This window comes from Ochlerotatus camptorhynchus, unplaced genomic scaffold, assembly GCF_037179485.1.
Source record: "Ochlerotatus camptorhynchus isolate MF236.1 unplaced genomic scaffold, CSIRO-AGI_Acam_v1.1 ptg000307l, whole genome shotgun sequence".
Classification (NCBI taxonomy): domain Eukaryota; kingdom Metazoa; phylum Arthropoda; class Insecta; order Diptera; family Culicidae; genus Ochlerotatus; species Ochlerotatus camptorhynchus.
In genome coordinates, this window is record NW_027040795.1 from 3007224 (window position 1) to 3022536 (window position 15313).

The 15313-nt window shown below is 39.7% G+C and overlaps 1 pseudogene; it reads right to left on the reverse strand.

The window, feature by feature from the left end:
* Positions 1–4555: 4555 nt before the first annotated feature.
* LOC135707270 (uncharacterized) lies at positions 4556–14439 on the reverse strand (annotated as a pseudogene).
* Positions 14440–15313: the final 874 nt, after the last annotated feature.

Genomic DNA, 15313 nt, shown 5'->3' on the forward strand with positions numbered 1-15313 from the left:
CTTCATTCTCAAAAAAATAAAATTGCTAATCTATGCCGACGACATGAAGCTCTTTTTGGAAATAAAAAATGATGAAGACATCAATATATTCCAGAGTGAAATACACATATTCTACACATGGTGTAAAAAAAGCCTATTAGAACTGAATGTAAAAAAATGCAACTTAATATCATTTAGCAGAAAAAGAACACCATCAAACATTTCAATTGCATTAGGAAATCAGAATGTAGAAAAATGTGAAAGAGTCAGGGATTTAGGGATTATCTTAGACTCCAAACTAACTTTCATAGACCATTACAATACAATTATTCACAGGGCAAATAACATGCTAGGCTTTATCAAGCGCTTTTGCTATAACTTTCAGGACCCATACACAATTAAAACACTATATATTGCCTATGTGAGGTCAATACTGGAATATTGCAGCATTGTATGGTCTCCATTTTCAATCACGCACGAAGAAAGATTAGAATCAGTACAAAAGCAATTTCTATTATATGCCCTTCGTAAATTAGGTTGGACATCATTTCCTCTTCCATCATATGAAGCACGCTGCATGCTCATAAACATACAAACATTAAAAGAGCGTCGTGAATATGCAATGGTTTCGTTTGTAAACGATATCGTTTCGCAGCGCATTAACTCAGCAGAACTTTTATCAAAATTAAATTTTTATGTACCTACTCGACAACTCAGAAATCGAAATTTATTTGCCGTAACCCATCATCGCACAAATTATGCAAAATTTGGGCCATTAAATCGCATGATGGCGTCTTACAATCAATACTGCAAAACCATTGACTTTTCAATGTCTCGGCATAAACTAAAACAATATTTTAACTCCATACGGAATCATAACTCGTAGGAAGTAAAAAATATAATAGCTGACAATATATTTTTTTTAATATTCTTAAGAAAAACAAATTTGTATATGTATTTGTACTAGTCTACATCGGTTGATGAAATAAATAAATAAATAAATAAAAACTTTTCGTATACACTCTACACGACCGATAAGGGTAACTGAGTAGTTGAGTCAAGCTTGACAAAAATTGAGTCTAATCCCAAGTAATATTTTTAGTTTTATTAAATACTACAAAGCTACAATAAAACAACATTCATAAAACCCTGGTCAAGGCTGTTTTGCCGTTGATGCATCCACAAAAACCTCGTTAAGTCTGGAATCTGTCTAGTTGGCCCACCCTGGAGAAAGTTCTGAATGATGTATTCTCGGAGCTCTTCAAGATTGAGTTACTGCAAGAAGGTTATATGACGAACGCATTGAAAACGATTTGAAAACTGTATTTAAGCTACAAAAAATGCTAATTGGCATCAATAAAACCCTTTCTTGAGCCATTTTCCCAAGCCGCTTGCGAAATCCACTTGAAAAGCATAAATCAAGATTGCAAAGAATTCATTATTACCATCCGATCTTATCAAAATAACTAAAATAAAAACTGATCGTATAAAAATCCTTTTGAATCACCAAAATTATTTGAATAGTTCTCATAAAGTGGCCTAGTTTTAGGTGCCATATTAAATCTTATGTGAAATGTACGTGATAACACCGAAAAAAAATATTCTGCCCTCGGAAAACGTTGATTTCACTTATTATTTTATATATAAGTTAAAACAAAATTATTCTTAACATCGATTATCAAGCTAAGCCAAGATTTTTTAAAAAGATTTTCGCATTTTAAAAATTTGCTTACTGCTAAATTGACCAAAATAAAGTTATATGCAAGGAAATGTAGATTGAAAAACGAAGATTGTGAAAAGCCAACAAGATGACTGTAATATGGCGGAGGCATAAAAGTTGGTTTTCATGGACCATTTGGGAAAACGTTGCTTTGCTATCAAGAAATCCCTAACAAATTAAAAAGGTTTAAAAAAGGCTTCTATGAAGAAAACTTACAGACTGAATTGTATTTATCTAAAGCCGTTTTGCTTGATCCTAACCCGTTCAGATTTATGTCTGCATTTACGGAGGCAAAGCTGCCAGCAAAAATTTAAACGTCAGAGTTTGTTTATCTTTCTATAGTTGCGCTGTGCGATCCAACGTTCTCCCAGGCAAAGGATTGGAAGCAGTTACTCAGAAAGTGTGCGATACTGTTGTATTATATTTAGCATTTCGAATAGCTTGTTTCCGAAGATTCATCATCAAACGACGCAGGAATGTACGCTTGAATGAAATTTTTGATTAGTTGACCCTTTCGCCGAATAAAATGGCTGCCATGGATCGGAAATCAGCTAATCTCTGCTAACTGGCAGTTTGGTAGTTTGCTGTCGGTACTGATCCAAGTAATTCCGATCGTCATCTATTGGTACCGGTTAAATCGCACGTGCTCGCTTGAATTTTTCATCCTACTTCGTCTATCCTTCGAGATTTCCTTGTCATAAAATTTGGTTTTATTTACTATGAGGATCCATATCTTCTAAGTTCAATGTAAACAGAGTGATTGTGGGTTTTATGATACATTTTAAAAAGACTGAATAGCATTTATACATGCCTTTTGCTCTCATTTAAAACCTAATTATTTTATGGTCGATTTTATAATGAAAGAACACTTTTATAGAGTATTTGATCACGACGTTAATATACAATTGCTGATGCAGTTTATGATTGAATTGCAGAACAGCTTTATGGAGGGATTGAGAACTGCTTTAAATTTATTTAAAAAAAAAGGCAATCGTCGACTTTTTTCCTGGACTATAAAAGGTTTTTGAAGTAGCAAAAAGGCGAATTACTAAACAGCAATGTTTTACACTTTGAAATGCTGTATTTAAACTAAATGGTTGCTGAATTTTTACTTGGGATTTGACTAAAAATGTCAAAAAGTGAATATGAGGAATGTTGAAAGCAGTGTTGGCAAAATCAGAAATCAATTGATATTTTTCCGCTCTCATGAGCTCGCAATATCACGCGTGATATTAGAACAAAATATCATGCTTGATATTGATTTAACAAGCTCCTTTGATATTGCGAGACTATTCACAACGTGCAAAAATCAAGCTGAGAAGTTGACTCGACACAAAAATTATTCCGTTGCACATCGTTTACTTAGAAAGAGAAAGTACAGTATGCTATCTCTTTTTACTCTTCACCGATGGCAGACACAAAGCGACTGCTGCCAGCCGTTATGGAAGTTTCGGTTGCATTCGGGTGTAAAGCAAAATTTATGAAACTCAATCTCACCACAGTTTGCTGAGATTTGCAGCTGGCGAGTTTTGTGATATCACAGCTTGCAAAATCAACCGCAGTTGTTTGCTTGTTGATTTTTGTCCACGAAAATCAAGCGTGATCTTGGGCGTTGGTGAAATTTGATTTTTTGATATTTTTCCAACACTGGTTGAAAGTGGTTTCACTCAGTACATTAGTTTAGTCCTTGACTGAGTAAAATGTTCGTTTATTTTCCTTATATTCGAAAAGATTCTTAAGGAATAACAATGAAAATTTTACTGTGGAACCAATCCCACTCTTTGTAATTTTGCGTCAAATTTGGCTCAATTTTGAGTTACTCTCATCGGTTGTGTTAATCAAAACACACAGTTGCACTGTTGTTATAATAATTTCCCATTAGGAACCCCAGCATTCTTAATAAGTACTTTTGTAGATTAATCCAATGGTTTTCTTATAACCATTAATATTACAATCTCGAAAAGATTAAGGTCATTTGTCATAATGATCAGTTACATGGAGCATGAGCGAAATTGTTGACACTGAGTTATGCAACTATTATATTTTTCATTCCTCTTGCAATATCATAGTAAATCGTTAGTATTTTTATTGCAATTATTAGCATTAATGAACATTTGACATTTCTAACAATATCAAAAAACAAATCTGCTCAGGAATATATTGTTCATATTGATATTTGACGCGCTTGAAATCCGCCTTCACATAAGATTCGTCGTCCATGATGACACAGTCGAACTTTGTGAGCAGATTCGTATACAGCTTTCGGGACCACTGCTTTGCCGACGTGTTTTGTTTGTAATCTCGATTCGCCACCTTCACCTTCTTAAACGTCGATAACCCGGCTCTTCTTGTCCCGCTGCACAATAGTATGGGATACATTGAGCTTGCCAGCGACGTCCCGGATGGAGAGGTTTAGATTCCACTTATATTTCACCGCCACCTTCTTCGTCGTCGCTGCCACGTCCAAATTACAATTGCCGCCGCTTACAGGCTTTCTGGCGGTCGACATACGCTCCCCGTAAACTTTTAAAACGTTTGTCACGGTCGATTTGGCCAGATTCTCTTGCTACGCGAGCAAAATTTTGACACGCTGCTCCTCTTGTTTGGACGTTATTTTAAAAACTGGAGAGCAAACGGTGAAAACTCATCATAGCAAACATTGTATTTACAATGAACTTCCAAATGCAGCATTTCAGGTTTTTTTTTTAATTTTAAACAGAAATACACCAAATTGAAGTTGACCAATTTTTGAGCGTTCCAGACTTTAAGCCTGGCTTGCTTCTCAATGTTATATCATTTCGTTTCCGTCATCCATCATCAGGCTTGGCATCTGTAATGTTTGGCTAAACATTTATGCTACTGCTTCTTGGGAATGTGATTTGCAATGACCTCGATGATACGTTTAACTACTCGCTGCTGCTGTTCCTTACGCGTAGCACTCGACTTTGATCCAGTTGTTGGAAGAGTTTTGAAAAAATATTCCTGAATGAATTCCATGAATTTTGATGTTTGCTTCATTTGCATAAAATTGTGTACACAGTGAACACACATCAAGTCCGTAACATTGACCACAACGTGTTCAGTTCCTTCACTCAAGGGTACTTATTCGGCAAACACATAGAACACCCGTTTGTTGTTTCCACAGTCTGAAACATTAAGATGAAAATATGAATTTTAATAACTATTTTACCTCAATTTCATACAAAATGAGTTAAAAGAAAACTAGTGTAACAATAAGTGAAATAGAACAGCAATATTTTAATTTTGAACCTATCCCTGAACCTATCCACTCTATTACTTCTTTCAAAATAATCACGTCATCAATTTTTTCTCCCAAGTAACGACAAAGGAATGTGAAGATGTCGTAATCCGAAGCATTGGCATACAAGAGTCCAATTTTGCGATTTGTCATCGGAAAATCGATGATTTTCGATCGTTTGGCAGTGAAGTACTGTTCCAAAGATCCCGCTGTCCCACCCGTTGCACTCTCAAAGTGGTAATTCAGAAGACATCTTCGTCTCAACACTGGAAGGCTCGTCAAAACATCATTCAGTGGCTTATCCTCGTCGAAGCGATATCGAACATACGATTGGGATACTTCTAGAAATTCATTCGTCAGGAACTCCGGTTCATTCTGTGAAAGCATCGAGAGGACTTCTTTGGAACAATTTTGACTTGATTTTTGCCAGTATTCCTTTGTTGTTCCAGCTAGCAAATTCCGATATCGCCTGATTTCTGTAGTAGAAACTTTTGGTTGATTCGGTGCTTTGTAATGGTTGAGATAAGTATTACGGTTTATCATTCTGTGCTTCAGCCATACATTACCTGTTCCTGTCCCGAATCCGTCATCGTCTACGAAGTTCAGTAAAGGAAATGCTGAGTTTGGTAAAGGAAATGCTCGATCCAATTCGTACCTTCCTCAAAATTGTCCTGTGCTCGCTTTCTACTTTCTATATAAAATTTTCACACCGCCATACTACAACGGATCTTTCAACTCTATACATTCATCTTCTTATCTCTCATATAAAATGTCCACTTTAAGTCTGATATTGACGTTAAGTACATCCACCTGCTTTACTATATACGCCGGCTTCAATGCCGTTTTGGTATTTACCACCTCGGACATCTTCGATCCTGTATCCGAACTATGTGGATTCACACGTTCCTCAGCAGGTGTTACCGCCATCGTACAATGTTTCTATTCCTGCTACTGATTCTTCGAACGGTTTTAAAGCCACATCGCATGCCAAGCCTCCTCCCAAGTATCAAATTACATCTGTAGCAAAACCGGCAGGACTAAAACTTGGTTCCGATGTCAACCGCTAACTTCCGCTGCTAGAAAGGGACGTCATGTGAGCTTTGTATCCTTCAAAGTACTAGTTTTGGATAACCCAATTTTCACTAACACCGTTACTAAAAATGGATTCTGGCCCAGTTTTGTCAGCGTTTCTCCATTCGAGCCTCGCCTTCGGAAGTAGCAATCAGCTACTGAGCTTGTTTTCTCAGGTAATTGCGCAAATTGTATATGTCCTGCCGAAGCAGGAAATGATCACTACACTGCTGTAAAAAAGTCCTTTCGCAGTTTCAGCCGCTTCTCACTAGGATGACTCTGATTGCAATGATCAAGTCACTGAGCTTGGTTTCTCAGGTAATTGCACGAACAGTATATGTCCTGCTGAACCGGGAAATTAACACTACACATCCGTACATAGTCCCTCGACAATTTCAGTCATTCCCAACCATGATGACTCTAATGGCAACCGCAACGCATCCAGGATTAAGGGAGCTGAAATATTGCTGTATTACCAAAACGTTGGAGGCATAAATACAACTGTAGGTGAGTACAAATTGGTCTGCTCGGATGCTTGTTACGATATGTACGCCTTCATCGAAGCTTGGTTGAACAGCAACACACTTTCTAAGCAAATATTTAGTTCGGATTTTACGGTCTATCGCACTGATCGTTCTCGAGCCACTAGCCCCAAAGCTTCCGGCGGTGGTGTCTTGCTAGCGTGTCTTCATTTGCGTGTTGTATTCACCCCCGGATCAACTTGGCGATTCTGAGTTGATCGATCAACACATTGATTCACTTTTTTTGGGTTGTATCCAAGATGAATGCTACTGACGAAATCCTTCTTGTTGGTGATTTCAATCTTGCTTCAGTCAACTGGTCATCGAATGAAACAGGGTTCTTTCATCCTCGCTCTAATGGCTCATACATTACACCTCTAGTAGCATCTCTCCTAGATTGCTACAATACTGCTGATCTTCTGCAACGGAACGGGATCTTCAATGACAATCATAGACTGCTTGATCTATGTTTCCTTAGCCGTGAAGTCGCCTCTAATTGCTTGGTTCAAGAGGCACCCGAACGATTAGTTAAGAATTGTAGACACCATTCACCACTTTTCGGGTAACCGTGGACAGCGTATCGTATGACTACGGTAGGACTGACTTCGAGGGAATGGCAACCTTTTTTCGAAAACATCATGAACGATGAACTTTGAACATCATGAACGATGAACGATGAACTCCGAGATCGTGATGCGAATGCTGCCTCTTCTATTTTCTCGAATATTGTCGTGTATGCGATCGACCAGTTTGTACCCATGACAACTCCACCCATATCAAGTAACCCTCCTTGGACCAACCACCGACTCAAGCGACTGAAGTCATCCAAACGACATTGAAGACATTTTGTAAACTTCGAACGGATGCATCGAAGAGGAAGTACAACCTCGTTAACAAACAGTACAAGTGGCTCAATAAACAGCTTTATCAAGCCTATCAGCGCTTTCTACTAACTAAACTCAAAGCAAATCCCAAGAGCTTCTGGAATCATGTGAACGATCAACGGAAGGAATCGAGCTTACCTTCTACAATGTACAATACGGATCAAGAAGAATCAGATACGGATACGGGAATCACTGACCTGTTCATGTCACAATTCAGCAGTGTCTGCCTATCTCGACTAATGATGTTCGTAGAGCAGGCTGTCGTTTGAAAAATTCTTTTGGCACTGGCCCTGATGGAATCTCTTCCGCGGTTATTAAGAACTGTATTGGAGTGCTGGCCGCACCTTTAGCATCCATCTTCAACCTCTTTTTGGATTCTGGAATCTTTCCCGACTGCTGGAAGTATTCTTTTGTTTTCTCTGTCTTCAAAAAAGGCAATAAGCAGTCGGTGTCCAACTACCGTGGTATCGCTGCTTTATGTGCAGTCTCAAAACTTTTTGAACTTTTGGTGCAAGATTATTTAAAACACACATGCTCTAGTTACATCGCGACTGAACAATATGGAAAGAAGTCATTAAGTGGATGCTATCTACACCGATCTTTCTGCTGCTTTTGATAAAATCAATCACGAGATTGCATTGGCCAAACTAGAGCGACTTGGTTTTCACGGCTTGATTGGCTCACCGGTCGACATATGTCAGTGAAGATTGGAGATCATTTTTCTCAACCGTTTGCAGTTTCTTCTGGTGTACCTCAAGGCAGTCATCTGGGACCTTTCATATTTTTATTGTATCTGAATGACGTTTACTTTTCGATCCGTTGCCTGAAGCTGTCTTATGCTGACGATTTAAAACTATACTTTGTCATCAAAGATCGCAGTGATGCATTGTTTCTTCAGCAGCAGCTGGACGTTTTTGCTGTGACAAGAACAGGATGGTATTAAATGCTTCTAAATGTGCCATTATAACGTTTTCCAGGAAAAAAATCACCTATCTGTTATGCTTTTTTTTTTCCTTGTCGGGTATTTTCATCACTGCGACCATTTTTCTGATCTATTGTGATATATTCCCCATTTTTTTTTCTTTAGCTATATCAAGATGCCGTATCACTTTTATTAGGAGTGATCGCCATCGTTTGACTAATAGCATTATCCCAGCACGGCATTATACTTCGAATAAAGTGCACTGTCGTACTGGGAGTTGTTCTCCAAATGTCAAAGAACAGCCCCTTGTCGAAGAACTTACGCCTTTTATTGAAAATTGCCGGACAGTGGCAAAGCAAATGTTCCGAGTCTTCCTTTTCTATGCCACAGAAGCGACATACATCATCTTGAAGTTTTCCAATCAGCTTCAAGTGATAACGGCTCGGACAATGACCTGTTATATACTAAGATCTTTCTTAGAAAGTTCCAGGATTTTGTGGGTCACAGAAATGTTTGGATTAATAAATCGCTTCGACTGCCTAGCAATGGAAGTGTTCTTTCAGTTTTCCTCCACTTTTGAAGATTCCCACGCTTTTAGCTCCATTCTAAGAGATGCACCCGATAAGCCACAAAAGGGCTCTGGCCCGATGAACTTATGAGAAGATCCGAGTCTTGCTAGTGCATCAGCTCTTTCATTTCCCTCAATCCCGCAATGACCAGGAACCCAATATAAGTTGACTTGATTATGTCAAGACAATTTTTGAAGTGATTGAACACACTCCCAGACAAGTTTTGATGTACATGTCGCCGACTTTAAAGCATTTAGAGCAGCTTGACTGTCGGACATGACGCATTTTTTTTGAACTCATATAGTTTCTACGCAAACATATAACGGAACACTCTAAAATTGCTTGGATTTCAGCTTGGAACACAGTTGGCCATCTGCCCATAGGAACCGATATTTGTTATGCTTACAGCATGCAGGAGCAAATATTAAGCCGTGAATCTACCATTAAAGACTTAGGTGTTCTACTTGATTCACAACTCACCTTCAAGGACCATGTGGCTTATGTTTCCGCTAAGGCATCTTCTGAATTTGGTTTCATTTTTCGTTTCGCCAAAGACTTTAGAGACATTTTCTGTTTAAAAACACTCTACTGCTCGCTATTCCGCTCCACATATTTGTACGTTTCGCCTTTCGTTGGCTACCCTGGAGTGATCCTTTCAATCTCGCTACTTATGAAAGTCGTTGTCAGGCGTCTCTAAGGCTACGTTCATCGCTGATCTCCTGCGATCGGGCATCAATTGCGGTTTACTTCTGCAGCAGTTGAATGTCAATATCAGACGCGTGAATTTACGTTCTCATTATTTTTTCAACATCCCGGCTTCTGAAACAAACTACGGCGCTAATGAGCCGTTAACTAGCATGTGCAAGATTGTCAACAAATGTTATAATTGCTTTGAGATTAATATGTCCCGTGTTAGGCTTAAGAATCTGTTTTATAATGTACTTTTAACTTCCTGACGGTTTCTGTTTTCTGTACTTAAATTAAGTTAATTATGTTATCATTAATATCTTTTTATATGTTTAGGACTTAGTTCAAGCAAATGTATCTGTAGGATTCCATGTTATCTGTTGGTACTGAAATTATGAGATTTTACGCCCACTATTGTGGGCTTTTCCCTCCAAATAAATAAATAAATAAATAAATAAATAAATTATGTAAATCGTTAACTTCACGCATAGTAGTAATAATAACATGGTTATTTTTTAAACCTAAAAACATATATGTGATCTTCTGAAAATTCAATACATTTAATAGTTATTTATCTTGTTAAACTCTATTTTAAATATACTCTAACCATCAACAATATAAATTTCATCTATAATTTTAATTCATAATTGTTATTTTCTTTCTTTCCACAGGTACGAATCCAATTTACCTCTGAAAAATATTTTTTTCAAGCGATGAGTAAGTTAGTATAACATTTGATATAAAATATAAATAATAAGAAAGCTTGCATTGTTTGCAAAATGTGAGAGATTCAACTTTGGTACCGTTAAACGGGATCAATTTATTGATGAAAATTTCTCATTACTTTTCATAAAATCAATTAATTTTGTCTTATCAAGACGCAAGACTGCATCCTATTTCAACATCATTCGACATGAGAAGTATGGTATCTGTACTAAAAATTAAGAATCCTCAGTTATCAGTTAAATACTATCAATTTCAGGGTACCTTCTTTTCCTTATTAAGTATTATGTTATTGCTTCCTTAGATATCAATACCATAAATCATGTAGAAGTTAATCATTGGTTCTTGATGAATACAATTTGATAAATTAAGCCGACGCTGGGCATCCAACATGCAATTTATCTGTAGATTAGCTAATACAGCCAAACAATGGCCTATACAGTAAATTTCTGCCTGTATACACACTTAAGCTAGCTCGGTAAAATCTCCAACAGCCAATTACCTCGGCATTCAATTTTGCTGATGCCTCTGCAAAATATTTGGTTGTTAGCTGATATCTCAGCAAAATGTTGTTTGTTAGCTAAGCCTCGGCAAGTTTTACTGAATCTCAGCAAAATTAATTGCAGAACTTATTAAAATTAAAATCAAATGATGAAATATAGCAGCGAAAAACAAAATCGCGTGATAATAGAATGATGTGTATTAGCAGTGATAACTCGTTCCTACTAATCATTCTCTATCATACTAGCTTCCACACACATATAATTTCCTAAATTATAACCGATGATATCGACGCACAGGTCTACCTTTTGGAGCATTTCTCAACTTTGTTTGTCACTTACACAAAACATCTACCAAAATGAGAAATGTTCTGGCTTCAAATATGTTCGGCTTGTTGCAAGGCAACTGTTGTTGATATCTTGTTCATTTGCTGAAAGGGATTATAGTGAAATTGATGTGTTTGAAAAGTAGAGCTGCATTTGATGAATTTGTTTAACATCATTGATTTCGATGAATCTCTCTGTCCTTGTTCGCAAAACCAATGTTTACTGGCATAAGATTTCCCCATTGTTCATCAATCAGAAATTGTCTAACGTCACCAACTTTAATGCATAATTTGCACACACACAAAACTTCTTCCCAGTTCCTAACAAGATCATGCAGGTCGGCCGTCACGTGATGTAATTGCGCATGAAGAAATCACCCCTCCTTAACCCGGTCCTGCAATGTCGCAGTTTGGGAAGCTATCGAAGTTCATGCAGGCACATCCGCACTGCCTAAACGTTATTGCCTCGTAAAACAATACTGCCGACCTAGGCAAATTTGGCCACGTCGTCAACGTCGTCGTCGTCGTCGTCGGTGCAGAGAGGAAAGCAATCGATAAGTGCTCTGATTGAATCCAATAAGGAGAAGAGGAGTCCTCCACATGCTGAGGCTGCTACACACGGCCTCACAGTCCATAGACAGTACATTTGCTGTCCCTTCCGCTCCATTCCCCAACGAAAACGTCGTCGACGAGGATGGACGATTTGCCATCAGCTTTTATCTCACCATTTGCCCAGAATCCATTTGAGGTTATGTAACAAGAGAAATCCACAAAAACAACTACCTACCGCTGCTGGCTCCTGGCTGCTGCAGCATTGTGTATTGGCCGGAGGGGGCCTGATGACAAATCACTTGCCTCTCCCACCCGATTCCTGCTGTTTTCCGCGTGTCGCTCACTTATCGGTAGGACCACCTCGGCTCGGACCACCGACCGTTTGGGAAATAATCGTTTTTGGTCCATATTCCGAATGCGGAGGACAGCAGCGCAGCGAACACAAAAGAATAGGACTCGCCCCAAGTCGTCCGTTCGTTTGGATACAACAATGTGTAGCAAAGTGGTCGACTTTAACTCCTTGAGGGTTGTCGCCGCCACATGTCCCAAATGAATGTATGTGTGTGTATGTGTGTGCCCTGGACAGGATGGAGGACGTTCGGTAGTGCGTTAGCAGGAATGGTGGTGAATCCGTGTCACGTTTCAATTGAATTCGACGTCAGTTGCTGACATGTTGATGTGGATAAGTGTGAGACGCTGTGGGGGGAGGGGGGGGGGGTGTCTGATTTTGGTATGGATTTGTCTCTTGGGTTGCTACCTTAGCTGTTTCAATGATAGATGTTTAATCGACAGAAAACAATTGCTTGGCTGGGTGATATGTTCCTGAATAACTTGCTGAATTTACTGAAAACAAAGTTTCGTTTCGTTACACCGTCTCTTCAGGTTACCAAGTTTTTACTAGTAGTCCAAATTGGCACTAAAAAGCCGTTATTTATTGTTTACTTTACCCGTTATCCTCCCTCGCTTGAATTACCGGCGAAGAGATAACATCGCCTCAGACAGATACCATCTGTCGCGTAAGTGCCCTCCATTTTCCTATCCTCAAAGAAAATGTAATGCACGATAAACCCAATTTGTCGCAGCCAAGTAGTCTAAAATTGGGACAAACCCACACTCCCGTACCCGCTCTAGGACCGATCTCGCAAGGATCGCATCCACTTGACCTTAAAAACTGAGCAACACCACCTTGCTTCTTTTTACACCATCCATGCGCCAGCCACACACATTCCACGGCACCCATAGAAAGTCCTTCAAGCATTCAAGCAAGGCGCAATAAAAGGATAATTTTCCGTGCTCTAACAAGTGCAGCAAGCAAAACAAAGACGGGAAAAACCAACACTCATGGGTTTGCTAGGGCGCAACAAAAAAAACTAGAATAGCCTCCATGGGCGACGGTGGTGACGACGACGACGATGACGACAGGAGCCGTCATTCATAACAAAGAAAGTAAGAAAATAGCAGGGAAATGGAAGGGAACGAAGGCGAATGTGCATACACAAAGGGCAGCGAGTCCCTTCGTCGTCATCGTTGCTTTCAGGGTGGTGTTCCCATGGTTAAGGGGATATGGAGGCACCACTATAATAGACCTGCTCGCGCACGACCGCAATGGAAATTCATTCTCGTTGTGTCCTATTTTAGCGTCGGGAATAGAATAGAAGGGGGAGAATTTTGTTGTGACGGGCGTCAAATATGGGTTGACAAGGGCAGCGTCGGGTTTGAAGACACGTCATACGCAGTCAGAATTTCTGGTGTGATTCAACTGATCGGACAAAACGGAAAAAACATGTTTTCATATGGCTACGAAAGAGTGCATTACTACCTAATTTTGGAAACAGTTAAAGCATTAGGTACCTAAAGTGGTGTTTACATCTCGAGCAAAGTCGGTTAACAAAATGAAAGTTTGCAGTTCCTATCATATGAAAACTCATTTTGATTTCAACTGTCACGACATTAGTCTGATATCATATTGTGGTTTCATTATGCAGTCAATACTTTTTCAATGAAAGCAACTTAACTTGAAGCTCTGCTGATAACGTCTTGTTTAAAATTTAATTTAAGCTCATCTGTCATTTAACTAACGATTATTGTTTACCGTGCCAGCACCATATTTGACGCGTTCCTAATGATGACGCATTCGTCTAATTTTGATCGCATCTCGATTTTGACAGCATATTTTTTAAAACTTGGTTACACTATCATCCTTAGAGCACTGGAACTATTATTTGCAGAAGAAACGTTTCTAAAATATTTAATGATTGAAAATAGTCGATCATTATTGTGTACCTTGATTTAGAAACCGCTTCAAATATGGTGCCTCCATGGTATTTGTTCTGTTCAACACATTTTAGATCATTCTTTACTTGCCCGGGGTGAGATTTCAGCTCAAATCTTTCAGCGTGAGAAGCATAGATGCTAATGATTTACGACACCCCCATTCAGTTAAACATTATGATTGCAAAATCAGAAATCAAATTGATTTATTTGAAAGCAAGATTAGTTTTTCGCTGAACAGCTTTACAGTTACTGACCAATAGCACTTCCGTTTTGTGGTGGGCTATCTGCAGCTTCGCTCCTTGAATCCAGTTGGAAACCGTGTGGATCGCCTCGGTTGCCAGTATTTCCACCTCTTCCAACGCCTCGCCTGCTACCGCCAAGACGACGTCGTCCGCAAATCCTACGATCACGACTCCTTTGGGCAGCTTCAGCGTTAGCACGCCGTTGTTCATCGCATTCCAGAGCGTTGGGGCAAGGATGTGATTCGGATTGATTTCTCTCCCATGTCCGTCTCGTAGACTAGAACCAGGCTCTGGAAGTAACTCCTTACAATGCTACACAGGTAATTAGGAACCCTCTCATTTCATGCAGTGTTTCGGCGATGGCCTCGCTATTGAATGCGTTCTTCACGTCGATCGTTATCACGGCGCAATATCGATCTCCTCTTCGCTTCTGTTTGAACGCTTTCTCGGCACTCTCGACCACTGTCCGAATTGCATCCACCGTTGATCTCCCTTTCCGGAATCCGACAATCCGTGCTCACTCTCCATGCATTTCGTTAGCCTGTTGAGGATGATCTTCTCCAATAGCTTTCCGACTGTATCCTGCAAGCATATAGGCCTATATGATGCTGGATCCCCCGACGGTTTTCCAGGCTTCGGTAGCAGAACTAGCTTCTGTATCTTTCATCGGTCCGGGAAGTGACCTTTATCCAGACACTTCTGCATCACTATCCTGAACATGTCCGGGAACACCTGGATCGCCCCCTTCAACGCCACGTTGGGGATTCCATCCGACCGGGAGCTTTCTTCGTCTTCGGCCCTTTCGCACTGCTACGAGTTCCTCGTTGGAGACTTGTCTACCTTCGGTGTTGTCTGCCTCTGCTTCGCCGTACGGTGTAGGTCGCCAGGTCATTTGGTCGTGCTTCGGGAAAAGTCCCTCCACGATGACTTTCAGCTTGTCTGGGCACATTTCAACGGGCGTCGTTGGACCTCTAATCTTCGCCATCGTGACTCGGTATGCGTCACCCCAGGGGTTGGCATCAGCGTTTCGGCACAGCTTCTTGAAGCAGTTTGACTTGCTCAGCTTTATCTTTCGTTTCAGTGC